The following is a 22,346-nucleotide window of genomic DNA, read 5'->3' as shown; positions in this document are numbered from 1 at the left end:
CGAGAAGGACACTCTGCCTCTCCCTCTTCTTCCGGGCCTGAAATGGGGAGGAAAAAAACATCGCTTCCCCTGGAAGCTGGAGTCCGGAACCCGCCATCCGGAGGGACTTCTGGCTTGGCCTTCTCCTGGGGTGGGGGGGGGAGGGCACGCCACTGCACGTGTTCTTTGTCAACTCCCTGTTTCTCTCTTCTCGAGTTATCTCTTTGGGACGGCTCCCACACTGGGTGAAAACAGACAGACAGGCTGGTATGTCTCCCTACCCCACCCTTCGCCCCCAAATGACTGATCTCCTGTCCCATCAGAATCACCACTTGTTTTCCAACGTGGCTTTCTTGGATCCTGGAGGACTTGTAAAGGAAAAGCCCAGCTGGGCTAACAAGCTAAAGTCACAAATCTAAGTGTGATAAGTGTCCGTTTACTGATCTAAGTTCTGCTGGGCTAACTCGTAAATCTGAAGTTTAGTGTCAGTTTACTGGGCTAACAAGCTAACTCGTAAATCCAAGCTCAACAAGTGTCAGTAACGTGATCTGTTCCAAATTGATAAGCTCCAGTGTACTGATCCTTTGCTTTTTGTTGTTTGAGCCTTATTGGCGAATAGACCCATATTTGTAATTAACCCTATGAAACCTCATGTGCACGTCTTGGAGGTGCTCAGAGCTTCGGAGCAGAAGCCCCTCTGAGCCCGCCGGCGTAATAAATCTGAGTACTCCAACCCTCCGAGAGGTGCTTGTTTCTTGGCTGGCCTGTCATTTCCGTAACAGACTGATATCAACTTAGAGCCAAGATGGGCGCAGAACTGAAGGAGCTTCTCGGCTGGCCTAAGAAGCCTGTCGTCGTGATGTGGGAGGCATTCTTTACGAGGGACCTATCTGATTAAGTGCTTGACCGCCTTTTGGACTTTGAACCAACTTGGAGATAGGAACTAGGATGAGAGGGCACCCGAAATAGCTCAGCAAACTCTTCTCCATCCTTAGAAGACAGACAGACAGACAGACAGACAGACAGACAGACAGACAGACAGACAGAGTGTGTGTGTGTGTGTGTGTGTGTGTGTGTGCGCGCGCGCGTGTTTGTGCGCGTGCGGGGGTGTGGGAGAGGGAGGAGATGACGTCAGCGTACTGGACACTGTTTCAGTGACATGGGGAGTGCTGTCAACTAGGAAGGAACGTCATGTATTCTTCAGCCTTGTGTCTGTACAGGTGGGTACACTCAGGGTTCCAGAAAGGATGGGATATTCCTGGCAGTCGTCTACTGCCCTGGCATCGAGGGCTGGCTGGCTGGCTGGCTGGCTGTCATCCAAAGTGGAGGCTCTCGTGAAAGGGACGGAACCGAGTCCCGAGGAGATGCCTCCTTCACTGACTTTCATGCAAACACAGTGGACCACAGCCTCCGGAAAGAGGGTGGGTGGCACACGTGGCCCCAGTCTGTTCTGTCCATTCGGCAAATGGCCTGGGTTAGGGGAAACCCAGCATGGCGACCATCCGACAGGCCGACCCACCGACCCACGGACGTTCTCGGTTTCTCCCAGCTTCCTGGATGACCTCCCCCACCCACCCCCACCCCACCCGCATTCCTTCACCCACCGTGGTGTCTGGTGTCAGGGCACTTGGAAGATGACTCCCATTGTTCAATAGACAGGGGCAGGAAGATTCCTATAGGACCGCAAAAACAGTCAACTGGCCATACATACATACATACATACATACAAACTTTTTGTCCCCAGAGGCCTCAGACCTCCTCTCTCTGGACACGCTGAACCCCAGTAACTGGCCCCCATTCAACTGCCACATAGTAGGGGTCATCCAGACGTTCTTGGGATGGTAGGTATGACTTCCAAAGGGGTTGAAGCCTTCCTTCCCCCGCTGCAAGCCTGATGCCATCAGCATGGCCAGGACACTGCTACAAACAAACAAACAAACAAACAAACAAATAAACAAACAAACAAACAAACACACACACACACACCACCACCACCACCACCACCACCAACAACAACAACAACAACAACGACAACAAAAGACAAACACATGCGTATGTGACTTGGGGACATACTTTCCGCAGCCTCCAGGGACGAAGGCACTCGCTTCGCTGGGTAAATCCTACGAGGCTTCACTAAAGCGCTTGCCAACTTACTTCTCAGAAAGATCGATCTCTGCCCCCATCACCCGCCATCATCAGGCAAGGTCGTCAGAATCCATGGGAGATATAGACTAGAAGAAGAAGTAGAGGAAGGAGGAGGAGGAGGTGGAGGAGGAGAATCAGTGACATGAGGTGTGTACGACTTCTTGTCTCCAAGAGGATTGAGTTTTAAATTTTTTTCTTTTCAGATACAAGGGAAAATAAACTTCTGTTTTTTCCCCTTCCTTCCCTTTTAGAGGCGGACACCCACATGGTAACTATCATACCTCTGTCAGCAGAATGGAATCCTTTCTCTTTTTCTCCCTCCCTGACCCTTCTGGGATTCAGAAATCCTCCGTGAGGATTTTTCTATTCTTGGCAGCAGAGTTATTAGCATCATTGACTTGCAGGCAAAAACTTAGGTTTCCATTAAACTGGGATAGACATGCATGGATAAGAGATACTAGTGCTACTCGTTTTCCTTAGGGTTCCCCTGTGTCTGTGGGGTGTGTGTGTGTGTGTGTGTGTGTGTGTGTGTGTGTGTGTGTGTGTGTGTGTGTGTGTGTCTGTGTGTCTGTGTGTCTGTGTGTCTGTGTCTGTGTCTGTCTGCCTGCCTGCCTGCCTGCCTGCCTGCCTGCCTGCCTGCCTGTTTATTGTAGGAACTCTCTGTCAATGGAAGTATAGTTGACTTACAATGTTGTGTTCATTTATGACGTACGGCATAGTGATTCACTTATTCACACACACACACACACACACACACACACACACACACACACACACACACGTATACTTTTTCAGGATAGGTTATTACAAGCTATTGAACATAGTTCCCTGTGCTAGACAGTAGGACCTACTTGTGTACCTAGTTTGTATAGGGTGGTTTATATCTGCTAATCCCAAACTCCTGATTTATCCCTCTGCCCTCCCCCGTTCCTCCACCCTACCCTGTCCCCTGTGTTAACCATCGGTTTCTTTTCCATGTCTGCGAGTCCAGTCTGTTTCTGGTTTGTAAATAGGTTCCTTGGAGTCTTTTTAAAATGGAGTTATTTATGTATGGATGGGTGTCTTGACTTACTTTCAGATCCCACCTAGAAGTGATGGCATAGGATATCTGTCTTCCTCTGGGTGACTGACATCACTAAAGCTACGGAACGCTTCACGTATGTGCGTGTGTCGTCCACGTTCAGGGGCCGTGCTGATCTTCACTGGATGGTTCCCGTGTTAGTCGATGTGCTGTGGCAGCAAGCGCTTGCCTTAGGGTTTTTGTCTCAACCTGAAAGCCGGCCCGGAGACTGAAGGTCTTCTAGTTGCCTCCACTATCTGCCTAGGACCATCTCCACGAACGTTTCCCATTTTCTCTCACCCTTTTGTCTTGGCATCATTGAGTACTAAAATGCTCCGTCTCCTGAAGCCCTGCAGACTGAAGCTGGACAACGGGAGGTAAACGTCAGAGAAATGGCCACAACAGCTCCTGTGGAAACCATCCTAGGGCCTGTTTTTGGAGGAGCCGCTCAGAGAGTTGAGCCGAACACCCCAGGACATCATCAGAGGCATTTCAAACTGCTCGAGCCGTTTCGATGACCCCGATGTGTGGAAATCTCCTACCAGACTGACCCCCTACTCCCGGCCCTGAATCTGGTTTCTCATCTGCTCCAATGATTAACCTTTTTGCTGTACTTTGGTTTTCCACACAAGTGCCTCTTAGGCGATACCTGACTGCTTGCTCCCTAGGCCTAGCTTCAGAAGCCCATCGACACCACCGCCTCCTGAGACGAGATACTACAACTGTTTCCTTGAACAGACCTGTTCTCAGAACTAAGAAACTGGGTCCATGAAACGCAGGCCCTCTAGGAAACTATTCCCTCCCTCCTGCCCCCACACCACGCGCACGCACGCACGCACGCATGGACGCACATGCACAGTCAACAGCCCAGCTTTTAATGTGTAAAACTTCCAGGGAAGTTACAGAATAGGGAAATGTTGGGGTCCAGAGTAGGCTGCCCCAAAATGTGCCCGATGGACTATGCTGAATGAAAGGGACTTCACAACTGGCCAAGGGGGAGGGTATAGGTCAGTGGTAGAGTGTGTGCTTAGCAAGCAAGCACAAGGTCCTGGGTTTAATCCCCAGTACCTCCGGTCAAAAATAAATACATAAAATCGAATTCCTCTCCCCGCCCCCCCCCCAAAGTATACACTGCTGTATGTCAACTCTGTCTCAATAAAACTGGAAGAAAAAAAGGAAAAAAAAAAAAAGATTTAACAAAAGAAAGAAAGAAACAAACAAAGAACTGCCCGAGGCAAGAGGAACACTCTGGCCCTCCTTTCTGCCTCCCTGGAAGCAGGGGAAAAAGAATTTTGTTTTTTTAAAGTCTCCCATCCCAGAGGAATCTATCAAGTCAGAGGTCTGCTTCCATGCCCTTCCATGATTCTCAAACGGTGTAGTGGGGTTTACCCAGATTAGGAAAAGGAGGGGACTCCTTTGGCCTGAGACCAGGCGAGATTCTCCCCCTCCCTCCCGCCTCCCTCCGTGCAGTTGGGACGGGGTGGCCTAAGGGTGGGGAAATTGAAACCAAAGAACAAAAGCCGTTCAACAGAGAGGAGCCGGAGGCCAAGTCAAAGGCTCTGACCTGAGCACAGAGCTTTCTGCATTTGAATGAAGCGATTGAACGAGGCCCTGCCGAATGGATCCTCCTGACGTCCCCGCCCCCGCTTCCAGGAGACAGTCAGTCGATTTGGGACCGATCGGTGGAGAAGGCCTGGGAGGCGGCGGCGGCGGCGGTGGCGGCGGCGGCGGCGGAAGCAGCGGCGGGGGCGGGGGGGGGTGGAGCGCGGGCGGGGGCGGGACCAACGGTCGCTCCAACTCTGCCTGCCTGCCTGTCTGCCTGCCTGCCTGCCTGCCTGCCTGCCTGCCTGCCTGCCTGCCTGCCTGCCTGCCTGCCTGGGGCTGAGGCCTGAGGGCCACGCTGGTTCCTGCCACTCAGGGAAACTTCTGCAGGTGTTGCCGAAAGATCGCCCTCCCCCACCCCGTCCCTGACGAGCCAAATAACCCAGAGACAGGGTCTTAGAGTTTAGAAGAAAAGAGGCAGCTTGATTGCTTTGCTGGGCAAAGGGGACTCACAGCAGGCTAGTGCCCTCCAAACTGTGAACCCGTCTTGGGGTTGGGGTTTCATGCTTCTGTGGACGAACAGGTTGGAGCATGAAAGGGAATCACAACAGGCGGGAGCACAAAAGGTGCTCATGATCAACAAGGGTCTCTGATGAAACTTCCTCCTAAATCTGGATGAGTGTCTGATAACATGGGACCTCCTGGTGGTCTAGTAGGTCATCAGCCCGTGACCTTCTTTATCTGGTCAGACTCACCCGGCGGCACCAGCGCCACGGAGGAACTCGGGGTGGGGGGTGGGGGGTGGGAGGGGGCTGGTCGTTCTCCTGAGCTTATCCTCCCGTGACTCCCTTCCTGGGGAAAGACTCAGACGCCAAACATGATTGTCAAGTTGAACGATCAGAGGAAGGTCAAATCAAACAGTTAGAATCGACAACTTTAGCTGTTTTTAACAGTGGGCCTGGAGCTGGGAGCGGTGTCTGGTCAGTCGAGTTTGCTGATGGTTCTAAAAGCAAGCAGTAAGCATAAAGCCAAAAATTGGCTTAGCCTAAGTGCGGCCACTTCATGATTCCTCCTTCACTGGGGGCTGAGGCGTGGGGGAGGGCGGGGGTGGGGGACAGGACTGAGGTGGCGGCGAACTTCTCCGTGAATGCTCGGAGCCGAACTGCTCTCTGGGCCTAGGTCTGAAAAAGGCCTGAGTCTCAGCTATGTCAGATTCTCTCTCTTTCTGGGCACATGGACTGACTCGCCCCGCATCCTCCCATCCTGTCAGACCCTTTGGACACACACCTCCACCTGAAGAGTTCTTTGGCCTCGTCCAGAAAAAACAAACACACGCACGAACAAAACCAAACGAGCACACAGAAACCCTGCTGATCTCCTTGGACCCCATTCACTTCGGAGAGTCCCTCTCGTAGAAATCCCCTCTGCTCGATGATTTCACCACAGCCGCCTCCCTTTCTCCGGCACAGTGACCCCCCACCCCCACCCCTGCGTGGGCCCTGTCCCTCTACCTATCAAAAACCAAACCCCAGGAGAAAAGAAAATCAGAATGCTGTTTTGAGCCACTGGATCTGTGAAAGGAACCAAACAGAAAGCTGAAATAACCAAACCAGCCGAACACCAAAAGCGAACAGACAGATACCCCAGAAAGAAGGGCACGCCGACCCTTGCCCCTTTCCTTCCTGGAATCAGGACATAACATAGATCTACACCCCACCCCCCACCCCACCCTCCCCAGATGTCTTCTTTATGCCGGAACGAGAGTGACGTTCTTATTGTCAACGGTGCTGTTATGGAAATGACAGGCCGGCCAAGAAACAAGCACCACTCGGAGGGTTGGAGTACTCAGATTTATTACGCCGGCGGGCTCAGAGGGGCTTCTGCTCCTAAGCCTTGAGCACCTCCAAGACGTGCACGTGAGGTTTTATAGGGTTAAGTACCAGCTTGGGGTATTCGGCCAATAGGCACGCAATAGCTTTAGCAACATCATTATCACGAAAGTAGAGGCAGTGAGGCAGCAAACCAACATTTCAAGGCCAGATATGTCTCTTTGAAAATCCAGCTGGCTAGCAAAATATGAACAGGGAATCAGCAAACCGGCACTTATTAATTTAGATTTACGAGTTAGCCCAGCAGAACTCAGATCAGTAATCCGACACTTGTTACACTTAGATTTGCGACTTAGCTTGTTATCCCAGCTGGGCTTTTCCTTCACAGTGTAAAGCGGAGAAGGAGAGAATTCTGTACAAACAGACCTCGATGAAAAGAATCCTCACCCTCTTTTAGGCCCCCACCTCAACACACGTGCGCGCACACGCGCGCACACACACACACACACACACACACATGCATGCACGCACGCGCGCGTATAGTTACTCCTGTTCTCTCTCTTTCTCTCTCCCTCTTCCTTTCTTACTGATTTTTTAAAAATGTTTACTGATAACACAGAAAATAATTGCTTAAATGTTGTCCAGGAATGATATTCATTTTTGAAAACATGATATATATTGTAAAGGATTTGGGCTCCCTTAGAAAAATCCCAGTCCAGGCACGATTGTATAGCACCTCCTTTCACTTTCAAGTGTCTCATTTCCCAGTCATCTTCCTTGTGCATGACCTTTGTAACTGGCACAAGTCAAACGGCACAAAATTCAGACCCAATCTCCTGATCCATATGATTCTCATATTCTTTTTTTTTTTTTTTTTTTTTAGCGAGTCCAGAAGCTATGGGTCTGTGCCAACCACCCGTGGCTGTTCACTATCCAGCATTTCTTCCATTATCTTTATGTTGTCCTGTTTCTTGGAAGTATTAGTGCAGCTACTTTTCCCGATGGTCTGTCTCTGTCTCTGTCTCTCACTCTTTTCTCCTTCTTTTTTTTGGGGGGGGGAGGAGGGGGATGGGTTTGATTAGGTTATTTATTTATTTTAATGGTGGTTCTGGGGATTGAACCCAGGGCATCATGCATGCTAAGCAGGCACCCTAACAATGATCTATATCCTTCTCTACACCGCCCCCCCGACCCTCCAGCACCCCCCCCCGTCCCCGGCCAGGGCCTGTCTTTGCTCAACCCAATAGAAAAGCATTTATGTTTTGCCAGTTTCCTGGGTCCTTCTTTGTTTCATAAAACTGAGAAGAAATACACGTGGAAGTTCTCTCCTATGAATTGAACAGACTGAAGATCCTTTAAATAACCAAATGAGGTGGAAGTGCAGAGAGTACCATACGGGAACACACCGAGGCACATCGTCATCAAATTGACCAAAATTAAGGATAAGGAGAAAATATTAAAATGAACGAGAGAAAAGCAACAAATAACATACAAGGGAACTCCCGTAAGGTTATCAGCTGATTTTTCAGCAGAAACTCTACAGGCCAGAAGTGGGTGGCACAACATACTTAAAGTGATGAAAGGGAAAAACTGACAGGTAAGAATACTCTATTCAGCAAGGCTCTCGTTCAGATTTGAGGGAGAAATCAAAAGCTTCACAGATAAACAAAAGCTACAAGATTTCAGCACCATCAAGCCGGCTTTACAAGGAATGATAAAGGATGGTCTCAAGTCATCAAATCCTAAGAAAAGAGAACAAAAAGATGACAGAGAAAGGGAGGGGGGGAGAGAGGGAGAGAGAGAGGGGGAGAGAGGGGGGGAGGGAGAGAGAGAGAGAGAGAGAGAGAGAGAGAGAGAAAGAGAGAGAGAGAGAGAGGGAGGGAGGGAGGGAGGGAGAGGAGACCTTCGAAAGATTGCTTTGCCTGTTTAGGGTCTTCCGTTGTTCCTTAAAAATTTTGAAATTGTTTGTTCTAGTTCTGTGAGGAATGTCGTGAGTATTTTGACAGGGGTTGCATGGAACCTGCGGTTTGCTTTGGATAGTGTGGCCATGTTGATAGTATTGATTCTTCCAATGCAAGAGCACAAGGCATCTTTCCATTTCTTTGTGTCATTTCAGATTCTGGAGTATAGATAACCTCCTCGATTAAGTTTATTTCTAGGCATTTTACTGTTTTTGACTCAATGGAAGTGTTTATCCCAGTTATAAAATTCTGGTTTTTAAAGTGGAGGGGGGAAAAAAAAAAAGGAAAGGAAGGGCCACAAATGGCAAAATATCCTTCTTTCTCATGGGTGAATTGTATTCCATTACGTGTGTGTATGTGTGTGTGTGTGTGTGTGTGTGTGTGTGTGTGTGTGTGTGTGTGTCCCCTCTTCTTTATCTATTCAAATATTGATGTGCACTTAGGATGCTTCCGTATCTTGGCAATCATAAATGATGTTGCTGCTAATAGCAGGGTGTGTGTATCTTTTTGAATTCATTCTTCTTTTGTGGTTGGCTTTATTCCTTTGATAAGTATGTAAGTTTAAAAAGCTAAAGCTCTAAACCTTCCTGGAAACAATGAACAGTACATATATGTAAATTAAAAATATATGTGCAGTAAAAACATTTTAAAAAAATAAATAAATAAAAAAGAACGAAAGACAAGGAAATTAGCTATCAAGCCGTGAAAGACATGGAAGAAACTTAAAAGACATCTTACTAAATCAAAGAAACCGGTCTGAAAATTGTTACCAACTGTACAATTCCAACCAAATGACATCCTGGAAAAGGCAAAGCTCTAGAAACAATCAAAAGATCATGGTATCCAGGGGTTTGGGGAGAGGGAGGGAAGGAGGAATGAACAGATGCAGCGTGAGGGATTTTTAAGGCGATGAAATTATTCTGTAGGATACCATAGTGGTGGCTGCATGTCATTGTACATTTGTCAAAACCCATAGAACGTACAACCTCAAGAGTGAACCGTCCTGTAAACTATGGACTTTGATGGATAATAACGTGTCCATGTCGGATCATCAGTTTTACCAAATAGGCCACACTGATGAGAGATGTTGAGGGGAGTGGAGGATATATGTGTGGGTGGGGAGGGCTATGTGAGAACTCTCTGTATTTTCTGCTCAATTCTGCTGTGAGCCTGAAACTGCTCTAGGAAATAAAGTCTATTAATCAAAAACAAAAACAAAAACAGAAACAGAAACAAAAACAAAACACCCAAATGAGGTGAACCAGGATTCAGTCATCCAAAATGGAGCTGGACGGCCAGTGGGAGGAACTTTGTTGCAGACATAGTCCTGTTTCAGGGAGGGGGACGTTGTCCCCTCCCTCTACACATCTTGAGTTCTCTGGGCTGGACTGATCCAAAAATGGACCCCAGACGGATCGTTGAGCAGGAGCGACAGGGAACCTACTGTCTTTCATTCAAGCACTCATGTGTCCCCGAAGCAGGCAGCTTTTCTCCGTTTTAGGACAAGAAATCAGCCCTTTGTGCGAAATGGGCCGGGCTGAGAGCCTTTGGTTTTGGGTGACCCGTCCGTGAAGAATCGAGACGGAGTTTGGGTTTTGGGGAGGGGGGGAAGCCCCTGAAAGAAGTCACGAGGTTGGTTGGTTTCTCTAGGCTTCCGGGGCCTGAAGGCTCTCAGTGGGTGATCAGGGTGTTTTCCTAAGTCCAGATGCAGGGAGGGCACCCTCCACGGAAGTGATCGATTTCCCGCTTTCAGGGAGACAGAAAGAAGAGTCTGAGGGTCCCTCTTGCGTCTGCTGGCCCCTCGGCTTCTTCGGTCACTCTCATTTCTAACCCATCCGTGTGCCACGGAGGCACATACATGTTTGGGGTGGCCTCTCCTGGGTCCCGACACCGGCATCAATGGGGGGAGGGGGGGCATGAGTGGTCAGAACTGTATCAAGCTCAAGGGTACCACCAACCGGTTTCAAAAACAAATCTGCCAGCAGCTGCTAGCCGCAGCCTGGTCGTTTCAAAGTTCCCGCCTTGCTCTTGTGGTGTGTTTTCTTTCGTTTCCCCTTCTCCACTTGCCCCGTGGGGTAGTCTGATGACACACACTTCCAGTGCTTCTTTCTTGCATCTGTGTCTCCTGGGCTGCAGTCCTAAGAGCCCCCCCCATCGCCCCCGTCCCCCCAATCAACTCGTTTCTTTACCCTCCACCAGGTCTCCTGGCTTGGAAATCTCGGCTCACAGCATGTGTCTCGTGTCCTCTCTGAATTCACGGGCCCAGCCATCCACCCTAAGGAGACGGAGGGAGGGAAGGAAGGTTTTGACCTGGCGACCTTCCTTGCCGGCATCCTCCGGATTTGGGACCCTTCAGTGCGCCACCTGCCACCCGCCATACCACTCTCACCCTGAGGCCTAGCCCTCGGGGCTCCGTCCACGCGGAAACCTGAACGCGGACGGACCTGGACGGTGGGCGGGGTGGGGGTGGGGGTGTGGAGGGGCTTGCTTCATCACTGCCGGAACCGTGGAGGCGACCGGGACAGACGCGTCCTTCAAGAGGTGAAGGGACACGTCGCCCGGGCTAGGTCCGTGCCACAGCATGTGATTTGGCTCTAAAAAGGAAACCAGGGACCCGTGGAGCCGAGAGACCTGTGGGAGACAGGCGGGGCCGATTCTGCGTGCCCCTGACTCCCTGAAAGAAGCCAATCTGAAAAGGTGGCATCCTGTAGGGTACCGGCTCTAGATGACATTCATTCTCAAAAGGGCAAAAGCCCCAGAGAGGGTGAAAAGATGAGTGGGGTCGGGGGTGGTGGTGGTGAAGGTTGTCTGTGTGGGTGTGTGTGTGTGTGGGTGTGTGGGTGTGGGTGTGGGTGTGGGTGTGGGTGTGTGTGTGTGTGTGTTGTGGCGGGGGGTTGTTGATGAATAGGTGGAGCACAGGGGACTTTTAAGCAGCGAAACTCTCCGGTAGGTAGGTCCACGATGGGATGAAAACCAACGTGTTGGATATGGCAATACCTAAGATGGGGTGAACTGAAAGAACCCTTCTGGGTGTCCCGCCCCTCAGCCGAAGTTTAAAGTCCTTCCTAAAGCCAGAAGGTAAAGACACACGAGAGCAATCTGAGGGGCCATCGCTGAGGAGTAACAGCGAGGCCAGTGAATCCAGTGAAAGACTGACTGACGTGGGGGCCTGGGTCCCTCGGCTCGACCCCCTTCCCCGGGAAACCGAAGCCTTCGACGCAGGGATGCGCTTTGACACGCTTCTGTCTCATCGGAGAAGGCTTCTTCTGCCTGGCATTGCGTGACGGGGCCGAGAAACCCGTCCTCTCCTCCTCTGCGTGAGGTAGCGGTCGCTCCCGCCTTTGCGCAGCGGTGAAGAAAGCTACCAGAAACACGGTTCTGCGTTTCTCTCGATACCGTGGGCGAGCGTCACGGCTTTTCCTTGCGTTCCACCATGCAGTCAGATAGCATTCTCAAAACTAAGCGTGCCATGCAAATTTTCCTTTTCCTTTTTTAAAGTGACTGTCAAGAACTTAGGCAGCATCGAGTGAAAATGTTGGGCACCTTCATCTCTTGGTTTGTATGGAGCCAGCTAGGTCATCAGACCCACGTCACCATGATTTCTGAATTCTAAGATCCTTTCCAATCCATGATATTGTACACTCCTGGGTCATGGGATGTCACTATGGCTGATCAGGTCAAAGGGAATGTGTCCCTCCAGAGCACTTATTAACACGTCAGTTTATTTAAACGACAACAAAGGAAATTCCCTTCGGGCGATATTCATTCCACACGCTAAAGGAAAGCGATAGGTTGTGTGCCTGAGCCCACACAGTGTGACGCAGGAACGGGGTGGGGGTTGAGGGAGGAGGAACTCTGGCTAGTGTCCAGGACCTAACGGGAGATAGAGTGGAGGATTTTTGCCCTTCTTCAGGGACAGGGTGAATCGGCCCGAGGTTGACTTGTGCGCTCAGAAAGAGGGCCTTTACCGGATGCCCCGAGCAAGCAGACTTTTCTTTTCTTCTTCTTCTTTTCTTTTTTCAGTTTTATTGACATAGGTTTGACATACAGCCCTCTATCAGTTTCAGGTGTACAGCACAATGATTTGACTTCCATAGACTGTGAAGTGATTATTAGGTAACTTTAGTGACCAGGAAACAACGATATGTTAAAAGGGGGTTTAATCAACAGAACTGCTATTTCTGATGATCATCTATTCCTAAGAGAAAGGACAGATGAACACTCCAAAATGCAGGAAGTGCATAGTCACAGAATGATGAACAATCTTTACCCGTGCCGACGTTTTGACGCCAGGATACGTGGAAAGCTGAAGTTTTAGAACATAGAAATATTTGGCTCTCCATTTGACCTGGAAATCTCCTTGTTGGAAAGAAGCTAATTTCTCCTCCTCATCCTCGTCCTCCTCGTCCTCGTCCTCGTCCTCGTCCTCGTCCTCCTCCTGCCTTTTTAACTAAAAAAATAAAAAAATAAAATAAAAAAAAATTTTTTAACAAGAAGTTTTTATCTTTTTGGAGGGGGGACGGGTCATTAGGTGTCTTTATCTACGTTTCAATTAATTATTTAGATTTATTATACGTTTTCAGTGGTGGTACTGGGGACTGAGCCCAAGGCCTTGTGCATGCTGAGCACGCACTCTACCGCAGAGCTCTACGCTTTCCCAGAAAGGAGCAAATTTCTAAACATAGAACTGGATGAGTAGGTCAGCTTTTTGATCTCATAGAAGCAGCGGCCCAGTTCTCTGGGGGGAACCCTCCTTATCTTGTCCATCTCGACAACGTCAGAAACGTCTGTCTGCATAGCCCACAGTGGCCTGAGACTGAGGCCAGGGGGCTGAATCAGGTAGAACCTGAAACCGAATGGAAGAAACAAACAAACAAAAAAGGGTGGGGAGGGGCACGCGGAGGCCTTTTTAAACGTACACACTGCTGCGTGGTCTCCCTCGTCGAAACTCTAATTCGCAGCCTTCTTAAGGAGAAATATACACCTGAAACGTCTTTTTTCCACACAGAGTTTAAAAGCTTTCACCCTCCGAGCCGAAAAACCTTACCCGTCCCATCGGTTCTTTCTGAGTGAGTGGGTTCTCTAGTGTCCTACGCGTCTGCTGGGAAACAAGCTGCTGGAGAACCAGCAACTAGAAACCAAGCTGCACCAGCATTTCCATGAGCGTAAAATCTTACATTCACACTTACTTGCTTAAAAATGCACACGCCTGCTTTGTTTTCATGTTTTACACAGTCGATGACCTATAACATGTATGATGCTCAAGAAATTGTGTGAGGGGCAATCCTGAGATTGACCGTGAGGGCGCAACAGATGGCAGATATTTCCTTAGGGTAAAACAATGGACGGTCATGGGAAGCCAGATCATCCATTAACAGAACTTGGTTCTGGCAGGAAAGCATGTGGTTTAACCCCGGGGAAATATTTGCTATCTCGAGATGTCCCAGAGGCAATCACAGGATACACTTAGAAATTTTGCATCCCCCGAGGAGGGTGATTGTTCCTGGAAGGGATAGGCCTGAAATGAATCAGTTAGCCAGCAAGCAGAACTTCGTGCTTCTGGCATGAAATATCTAAAGCCCCACCTCTTTGATCGCATTTCTTTTTTTTTTTTCCCTGAGCCGTATACTCCCAATAAACAGGATGTCGACCAGGCTTTTGGCACTCTAGATCCACGAGACCTTGAGTCCCCTGGTCCCATTTTCGCTCTTTACTTGGTCTCTTTGTTTCTTAATTCTTGCGTCGCCCGTCCTCAGACACGGTCCCGAGCTGCGCTGGACACAGCACCCGTCCTACCCGACTCGTGAGTGACCTATAGTTTTTAAATGAAAGCTACAAAATCTCTGGTCATGTCGATCTGCTGGTCTCGTCTGTATGAGACAGGGCAGTACCTGAGTTTCAGAGACACACACAGACACACACACACACACAGACACACACACACACACACACACACACACACTCTAAAGGGAACAAAGAACAAAGAAAGATAGAGAAAGAAAAAGAAAAAGGCTCAGGGGAATAAAGGATTCGCTTGCTCTCTGTGACATGACCCAGTAGACCTAGTTGTCACGAGACAGGAAGCTCAACTCTCCGTGTTTACATTATCTGTTCCTGAGCTTTCTTGCAGAAAATTCTCATGCGTTTCTTTCCCCTCACGGAAGTCTTCTCTATTCCCCACAGAGCCTGGGGCGATGGCTCTTCACCCTGGAGCCGCCTGCGGCCGATCCAAGATATCGGATGATTTATGGAAGTGATCAGTGATCCTGAGACAAAGCCCTTCCTTTAGGTAGAAAAGCATGGCCCCTGCTGCTCAGGGAGCTGGCACTCCCCCTCCCTCTCCCCTCATGCCACCTTCTCCTTTGTGCACAAGCTATCGCTTTCGCAAAAGAGCTTGGCTTGCCTGAGAGTCTTGTGGAAGCCATCCTCATTTCTATGGTACTGCCGTCCAAGGATCTGGAAAGGGCCCGGTCCCATGTATGCATGTATGCATGTAGGCACTTGTGTATGTCCCCGGCTTGTAGGCCTGGCATGTTTCTTCCTCCACATACACTTGCCAGAGTTCATTCATGAAAGAGCTCTATGGAACTGGTTTTCAAGGGAACATGCAGGCAGGGAATGCGAACAGGAAGGAACCCAAATGTTTTCCTTCAGGTTGACATGATCTAGGACAGATCCTTTCATCCAGAAAAGCAAATGTCAAGGGATCGGTCTCGTGAAAAGAGCCATGTCTTGATTGTGACGAGCAGCATTCGAGGTGAAACTTTTCGCCTCCCTAGGTTTACCCCGAATCCATTAAGTTCCTGTGGGTTATCTCTGTCATAAAACGTGTCAGCCAGGAAAAAAAAAAAAAAAAAAGAGTCTGGGAGCGATGGTTGGCTCGGTCTCAAGTCTCAGGAAGTGTTCACACCCCAAGCAGTCCGAGGGGGTAGTGTGTGTGTGTGTGGGGGAGGCGGTCCATCTCTGAAAAATTGGTGCCTCCTCCACGTAGTTTTTGGTCCCTTGCAACTGAAGCATCTGGCAACGTCCCTGGAATGTTTAGATCGTTTCCAAAGAAGATGAGATACGGAAGCGTTCGTTCCTGGCTCCATGAGTCGAAGGGGACGTGCTTTAATATCTTTCTGACAGAAAAGACTCGAGATCTGTCAGTGTGTTGGCCGACATGACTGGTATACCTTCGGAGGATGGATGGACCTACAGACAGACAGACAGACCGGAATACATACATACTTACTTACATACGTACATATGTAAACATACAATACAATACAATACAATACAATACAATACAATACAATACAATACAATACAATACAATACAACAAAACAAAATGAAACAGAATAAAATAAAATAAAATAAAATAAAATAAAATAAAATAAAATAAATTAATTTAAATGAAAATAAAAGGATGCTGTGAGGAGAAAGTGTCTGTTTCTGGCTAGGACCAAATCGTGTCCCTACGTGGACCGGTTGGGAAAGACTGGTGTCCCAGATGGTTCACCGTGACTTCCTCGTGAACAATTGCTGTGACCGATTCGGGCTTCGGAACAGTCACGGTCTCGTTCTGAGGAACGTCTCCTGGAAAGCATGTGGAGACCGTCTTCGTCTGCCGTCCTTAGGAAACGTTCCAGCAGAGCGGGTGTCCGAGAGCCTCTAGGGGCGATGGCTATGCTTCGTGGACGTCTGTCCCTCTTCAGGCCGAATTTCGTGGAAGTATGCTGATCTGGCCAGCCGACAAGTCTGAATGGGGGTGATTTTTTGGTAGAAATGCGCGTCCTTGGAGAGACCAGGGGAAGGGGAGCATGTCTCAGTGGAAACTCTCGTACAGCGTGATAGAGATGAGAATGCGGTTCTGTGTCATCATCTTTGCGTGCTTCCCGCCACCCTCCCCCTCCCCGCCCCGCCCCGCCTTCCACTGATACGCTGGGCCACGTCACGCATGCTTCGAGTTTTCTCCGATGGTTGGCCAACGCTCTTCCGACTCCCGTTGCCCATGGTTCTCCCGCTTTGGACTTGGCATCCTCGAGAACCAAAGCCGCCCTTTCCCTGAAGCCCCGCCGAGCCGGGCTGAGCAGCTGGACATCCGCTGGAGAGAGGTCACTGCCGTGTCCCCTCTCGAGACCCTCCTCCTGCCCGTTGCTGTGGAGGCCACTCAGAAAGTGGACCTGAACCCGCATGCGTTTTTCAGGCCACCCGAGCCTCTTCGAGCCCGACGCCTAGACATCTTCCTGACTGGTGGCGCTCCGGACTCACACCCTGGGTTTCTCGTTGGCTTCAGCCACGGACCTTTGTCTTCCTGGAACGAAAGACCAGACCGGTTTCATCAGGTGGAACCACCTGCCTGGTGGCGGGACTGTCGTGGAACCCTGTGGACCACCCCGAAGTGTATATGCAGCCCAAGGGTGATCTCTCCAGTTGAACAACCATCGAGGCCCAAAAGGACCCCTGCCCCGGGAAGAAAGAAACTTTGACCTTGACCCTTAGCTGCCCGAACGAGAATTTGGATCAGGGTTGGGTAGGGTGATGGAGATCTCCCTTGGCACAGTTCCCGTGTGCGGGACTTTCAATGACTCTGTCTTCCTGAAAGGACACCCGCCCCCTGACCACGCTGTCTCGTCATCAGTTTGTTTCCACGAGGGACGAACCGTCATTGTGTGCACGACAAAGTTGGCCGCTGCCTGTTTGGTCCGCCATCGCTCCGTAAGGGACCGACGAAGTGTGCGTCGTGACCAGTGACCGATTTCGGAGCCCGTGGGTGGTGGGCGGGTGTGTATCTGTTTTCCAGGTCACGCGCGACGCGGTGTGTCGTGGTGTGGCCCGCCCGGCCACCCCACCTCCCTTCCCCCATGGAAAATCAAGGGAGAGTATTGCCCGAGACAGATGAAAGTGCAGCCACGAAACCTAAAAGGATGACCCTGGATGTCAACTTGGAGGTGGCTAGGAGACGGCTGAGCATGCATAGGATCACACTGCACTGCCACCGTGTGGGATGCCGCACATGTGTCGCCGTCGTGGTTTTCATCTCCTCCACCTATTGCCCTCACCTACATCCACTCTTTATCTCACTGAACTCTTTTTTTTTTTTTTTTTTTTTTTTTCCGGTAAGACAGTGAGAATTTTCCCTCTCTCTCTCTCTCTCTCTCTCTCTCTGTCTCTCTCTCTCCTACTGTCTCTCATAATTGACCTGACAAGGGGATGTCCGTTTTCACGTGTCCAACATAGCGATTCGGGATTCTTCCATGTTCCACGATGATCACCGTGATGAGTCTGGTTACGGATCAGTCACCGGACAGCGTCATGACAATAGTATGGATTGACTCTACTCGCCCTGCTGTCCATGACCTCCCGTAATTTGTGTATTTATTAATTGGAGTTAACTGGAAGCTTGTACTTTTTCCTCTCCCTCACCCATTGCACTCATTGTTCCTTCTTGGTATCCATGAGCCTGTTTCAGCTTCCTTGCATGTGTTCCTGCGTATTGTCTTGGGGATTCTGCCTCGAAGTGACAACATCCCTCTCGAACTTAAGTCACTTAGTTAACATCATCCCCTCTAGGTGTAGGTCTCTCCAGACCACGTGGCACTGTCCATTCGTCCATCCGCGGGCCCGTAGTGGAACTGCCGGGTCTTCCAGGAGTTTTCTGTGGAATGTTTTGAGGGACTTCTGTCCTGTTTTCCCTAATGGCTTTCCTCCACCTCCGTTTCGCCCTCTCCCCCTCGCCCCCACCACCAACCCCTGTTCCGTGTTGCCTTCTGTCTTCCGTCGGAGAGCGGAGTCTGTCAGGTATGAGTCGAGAGCTCTGTGTCCGCCTGCCAGCCCGCCCACCAGGCCCCATCTCGAACGGTGGTCTCTATCACGTGTTCCGTCAGGAGCAGGCACTTTCTGCTTGTTTTTGGAACTTGCTGTCGAGATTCCAGGTTCTGGGCCTGTCCGGATATCTCTTGGAAACGGAAATGTGTGCGTTTTCCCCTTTTTTAAATTGTGTTCATTTGTTTACTTACTTATTTATTTATTTACTTACTTACATTTATTTATTTATTTAGGCCTTTTTTTTTTTGGTTCTTGCTGCTGTTGTTGCTTTCGGTGGTTGTTTGTTTATTCGGGGAGGGGAGGTAATTCGTTTCTTTTGCTGGTTTGTTGCCTGACTTAGTGATTGCCTGACTTACCGACTTCCTTATTGACTTGAACGGAAGTCCTGAAGATCGAACCCTGGACCTCGCGCGTGCTGGGCAGGCACTCTGCCGCTGAGTTCTACGCTCCATCCTCCCCCTCGCCCCCTCCCCCATTTGGGGGAGGAAAAAAATAATTTTTTTTTTTTCCTTTTAAACTGAAAACGTCCGTTTGGGTCTCCTGCACGTGTTTCATCCCTGGTTTTCTGGCTTCTAGGAGGTGGAGTTGACCGAGTTCTTGGACTGTTGAGGAGAGGAACCCCTGATGGGCTGCGGTTGTGCTTTTTCTACGGTGTTTTTGTTTTTGTTTTTAAACCCCAGAGTAGTTCTACAACTTGATTTCCCTTTGGTGGTGGGTTTTGTCGTTTGTTTTCATGTTTCCTTTCTTTCTTTCTTTCTTTCTTTCTTTCTTTCTTTCTTTCTTTCTTTCTTTCTTTCTTCCTTCCTTCCTTCCTTCCTTCCTTCCTTCCTTCCTTCCTTCCTTTCTTCCTTTCTTCCTTTCTTTCTTCCTTTCTTCATTTCTTTCTTCCTTCCTTTCTTCCTTCCTTTCTTCCTTTCTTCCTTCCTTCCTTCCTTTCTTCCTTCCTTTTTCCTTTCTTTCCTTTCTTTCTTTCCTTTCTTTCTTTTCTTTCTTTTTTTTTTTTTTTTCGGATGGGGCTACAGTTTCCTTGTCCACGTTGACTGTGTCAAACACACACACCGACACACACACGCACACACAGACACGCGGATGCGCATGCACAGTGTTGCTCTGTGTAGATGCACTGAACCTCGATTTACCGAGCGGGTGGCTATCGACTCGCCCCCCCGAACCCCCGCCCGCATTTTTTTGTTTTCCCTCCTCCTTCCTGCGGTTGTGGTCAGCCGTGCTGACGTCCGTGTTCTCACGACCGACCGCGAGTGCGTTTTCCCCACGCGCCCGTTTGTTGTCTTTGGGCTTTGTCGCGATCTGTGCCGAGATCGATTTCTCTTTCCGCTTCGATGGGGTTCGCGGTCTTCATCCTTTCTTTTCTAGCTTCTGGGCTTTGCCTGTCTGCTTTCGAAAGACCTCCCGCATTCGAGAGGACGGACTCCAAAGCCGATTCCTGCGTTGTTCTCTGAGCGCTCGCCTGGTTTCGGTTTGCCAGCCCCCGCCTTCCCTCCCTCTTCCCCTCCTCCCCTTCCCAACCTCCCACCCGGGAACCCGGGATCTCGTCCTGGTCGCTCTGGGCCACCCGCGGCGTGGGCCCCGGCCCCGCCGGCGTGTCCGTGTGATCTCCCCCGCCCGGGGAATCGCGTGGGGAGCGCGTCCCCTTCGCGGCAGCCGCCCGGCCGGCCGTGTCTTGCCAAACCCCGGCTCCCTCCGTCCTCCCCGCCCTGATCTGTTGCCGGGGTCGCGTCGCGCCGCGTCGCGTCGTGTCGCCTCGTGTCGTGCCGTGCCGTGCCGTGACGAGGGTGAGCGGGCTCCGAGGCGGACGCCACGGGGCCGCCCGGCGCCTCAGTCCGGGACGAGCTCGGGCGTTTGGGCGGCCGGCGGCGGTCGGGATCGGTTCCGGGGACGTTGGCGACGGTTGTCGGGCGCCATCTGGCTGCCGCTCTGAGATCGTCCCTCTTCTCCCGAGCGTCGGCGACCTCGGCAAGGGATGGGGCTCGGCGGCGGGGCCCGAGGCAGACTTCGGGGAGGCTGGCGACACCGGCGGTGACAGTCCCCGTGGCGCTGAGCCGCGGGCGCGTCCTGCTCTCGGCGCAGATTGGACTCGCAGGATGATGAGGGGGTGACTGTCGCCGCGCTCCCGGGATCTCGTGTGCCGGGGGAAGCCGTGTGGCCTGGCCTGGTCGACCAGCATCCGCCTGTGCCCCTCCAGCCGCGGAGACCGACCCGAGCCGATCGGACACGGCCTGCGCCTTGCCGCCGCGGGGGAAAGGGAGAGAGTGTCCCGCGCCCGGGCCGCCGGCGGCTAGGTGGTCAGGCCCTCGTCTGCGTCCCTTGGACGACTGCTCCTGAGGCGAGGAGCGGCCCGGGCCCAGTGCGGTGAGGCCGTGGACGGGCGCGCTGGGGTTCCCGGTCGTCGGAGGCGCCTCCTTGGATGAAATGTTTTCTGAGTCCCGATGGATCCGGAGACGTGGCTGGGCCGGCCCCTGTTGGCGCGGGAGGCCTGGGAGGGGGTGCCCCCCGGCCCGTAAGCCTGCCCGCGTGGGTTCCGGTGGCGTTGGAGGGACCGAGACTTCATCCGGACTCGGGGACCGGCACGGGGGCGTCCTGCGAGGGATGTGGGGGAGGCAGGCTTTCCCCGGCCCGGGGCCCGGGGCCCGGTGCTCGGGAGCGGTCCCTCGTGGGGGGCCCTCTCGTCGGAGGCGCCTCTGTGGCATCTCCCCGAGTCCCCGGCCACGCGGGCGAGAAAAGGGCAGGGCGTCCCCGGCCTGATCCCGTCTCCCTCTCGTCCCTTCCCATTCCCATTCCCATTCCCACTCCTCCTCCTAAGCCTCCTCCTAATCCCCCTCCCCTCTCCCATCCCCTCTCCCCTCCCCCTACCAAACCCCCCCCACCCCGGTCGATCAGATGGCCCCCGAGAGCTTCGGGGCTGCCATTTATGGGGGTAGGGCTGGGGGCAGGTGGCCGGACCGAGGTCCCGGGGTCCCCCCTTGCAAATCGTGGACCCGCCCCGTTTCTGGGCGCTGTCATTTTTCCTGTCGTGTTGGGCATTTTCTGCCAGCAGATAGGTGCTGACACGGTCTTCCTCGGTGTCTGTCACCGAGTGTTGGGTCTCCGGACGCGTGCGAGGCTCTGGGCTTCTCTCTGCGTGAGCCCTGGCCTGGTAGCCGACTCCGCTTCTGACACTTGAGCCGCCCGCCCGGGCCTGCGCGCCGGCTCTCGTGTGTGCGTCCAGCTGACGTGGCCCGTGGTGCCACCTCCGGTCTCTGGTGGCCCGAGGGCGGTGGGGTGAGGTGGCGGCGTGGGTCTTTTACCCCGTGCGCTCCCCGCCGCAGGCACCCGGTGGTGGCCGGCGCGACCCCACCCCCGTAGGCTCCGTGCCGCGTGTCAGGCATTCCCCGCCTGGGGTCGTTGGCCGCTCTCCTCGGAGAGGACTGAGGAGTGGGTGGCGCCTGGCGAGGCTGAAGCAGGCCCCTCTGGTGGTTGTCCTCGCCGGGCCCTCCCCTCTGGGGCCTCCCTGCCCCACATGGCTCGCTCGCTCGCTCACTCACTCACTCATTCACTCACCTGACCGATGTGGTGAAGTCATGCTCCCCCGGGCCGGGCCTAAGCCGCGCCAGACGAGGGACGGGGACGTTCATGGCGAACGTGGCTTCTCTTCTCGTTCTGCCTGCGGGCCCCTCGCCTCTCCTCTGCCGCCCGTGGGTGGCGGGGGGAAGGCAGGGGTGCGGACTCCGGCCCGACCTCGGTCTCCCGTGCCTTGTGGTGTCGGCGAGGCCGGGGTCTTGCGACGCGGCAGACACTCTCGCCTCCTCGCCTGCTCGGCGTCCTGTCTCGCGAGCGGCCCTCCCCCGCGGCGGGGGAGGGCTGCCCCGCCGCCACGCCACGTACCCCCTCGTCGGGGTGTGAGCGTGTCTCGCCTTGGTCCTCTGCGGTGCCCCTGGAGCGCTCCAGGTTGTCCCTCAGGTGCCCGAGGCCGAGCGGCGGCATCGCTTCCCGTCCCCAGCGAGTCCTCTCGGGTAACCCCT

At 52.3% G+C, this 22,346-nt stretch overlaps 1 long non-coding RNA gene and 1 other non-coding gene across 2 annotated transcripts; both read right to left on the bottom strand.

The window, feature by feature from the left end:
• Positions 1 to 1,156: 1,156 nt before the first annotated feature.
• LOC141576822 (uncharacterized) lies at positions 1,157 to 4,942 on the bottom strand. Its single transcript, XR_012505261.1, has 2 exons — positions 4,749 to 4,942; positions 1,157 to 3,547 (listed from the first exon to the last, which is right to left on the bottom strand). It is a non-coding gene; the product is annotated as an uncharacterized LOC141576822 (long non-coding RNA).
• LOC141576827 (U6 spliceosomal RNA) lies at positions 3,262 to 3,370 on the bottom strand. The gene has a single exon (XR_012505265.1). It is a non-coding gene; the product is annotated as a U6 spliceosomal RNA (small nuclear RNA).
• Positions 4,943 to 22,346: the final 17,404 nt, after the last annotated feature.

The sequence above is a fragment of the Camelus bactrianus genome, unplaced genomic scaffold (genome assembly GCF_048773025.1).
Source record: "Camelus bactrianus isolate YW-2024 breed Bactrian camel unplaced genomic scaffold, ASM4877302v1 HiC_scaffold_3, whole genome shotgun sequence".
Taxonomy (NCBI): Eukaryota; Metazoa; Chordata; class Mammalia; order Artiodactyla; family Camelidae; genus Camelus; species Camelus bactrianus.
This window is presented reverse-complemented; position numbering and strand designations above follow the sequence as displayed.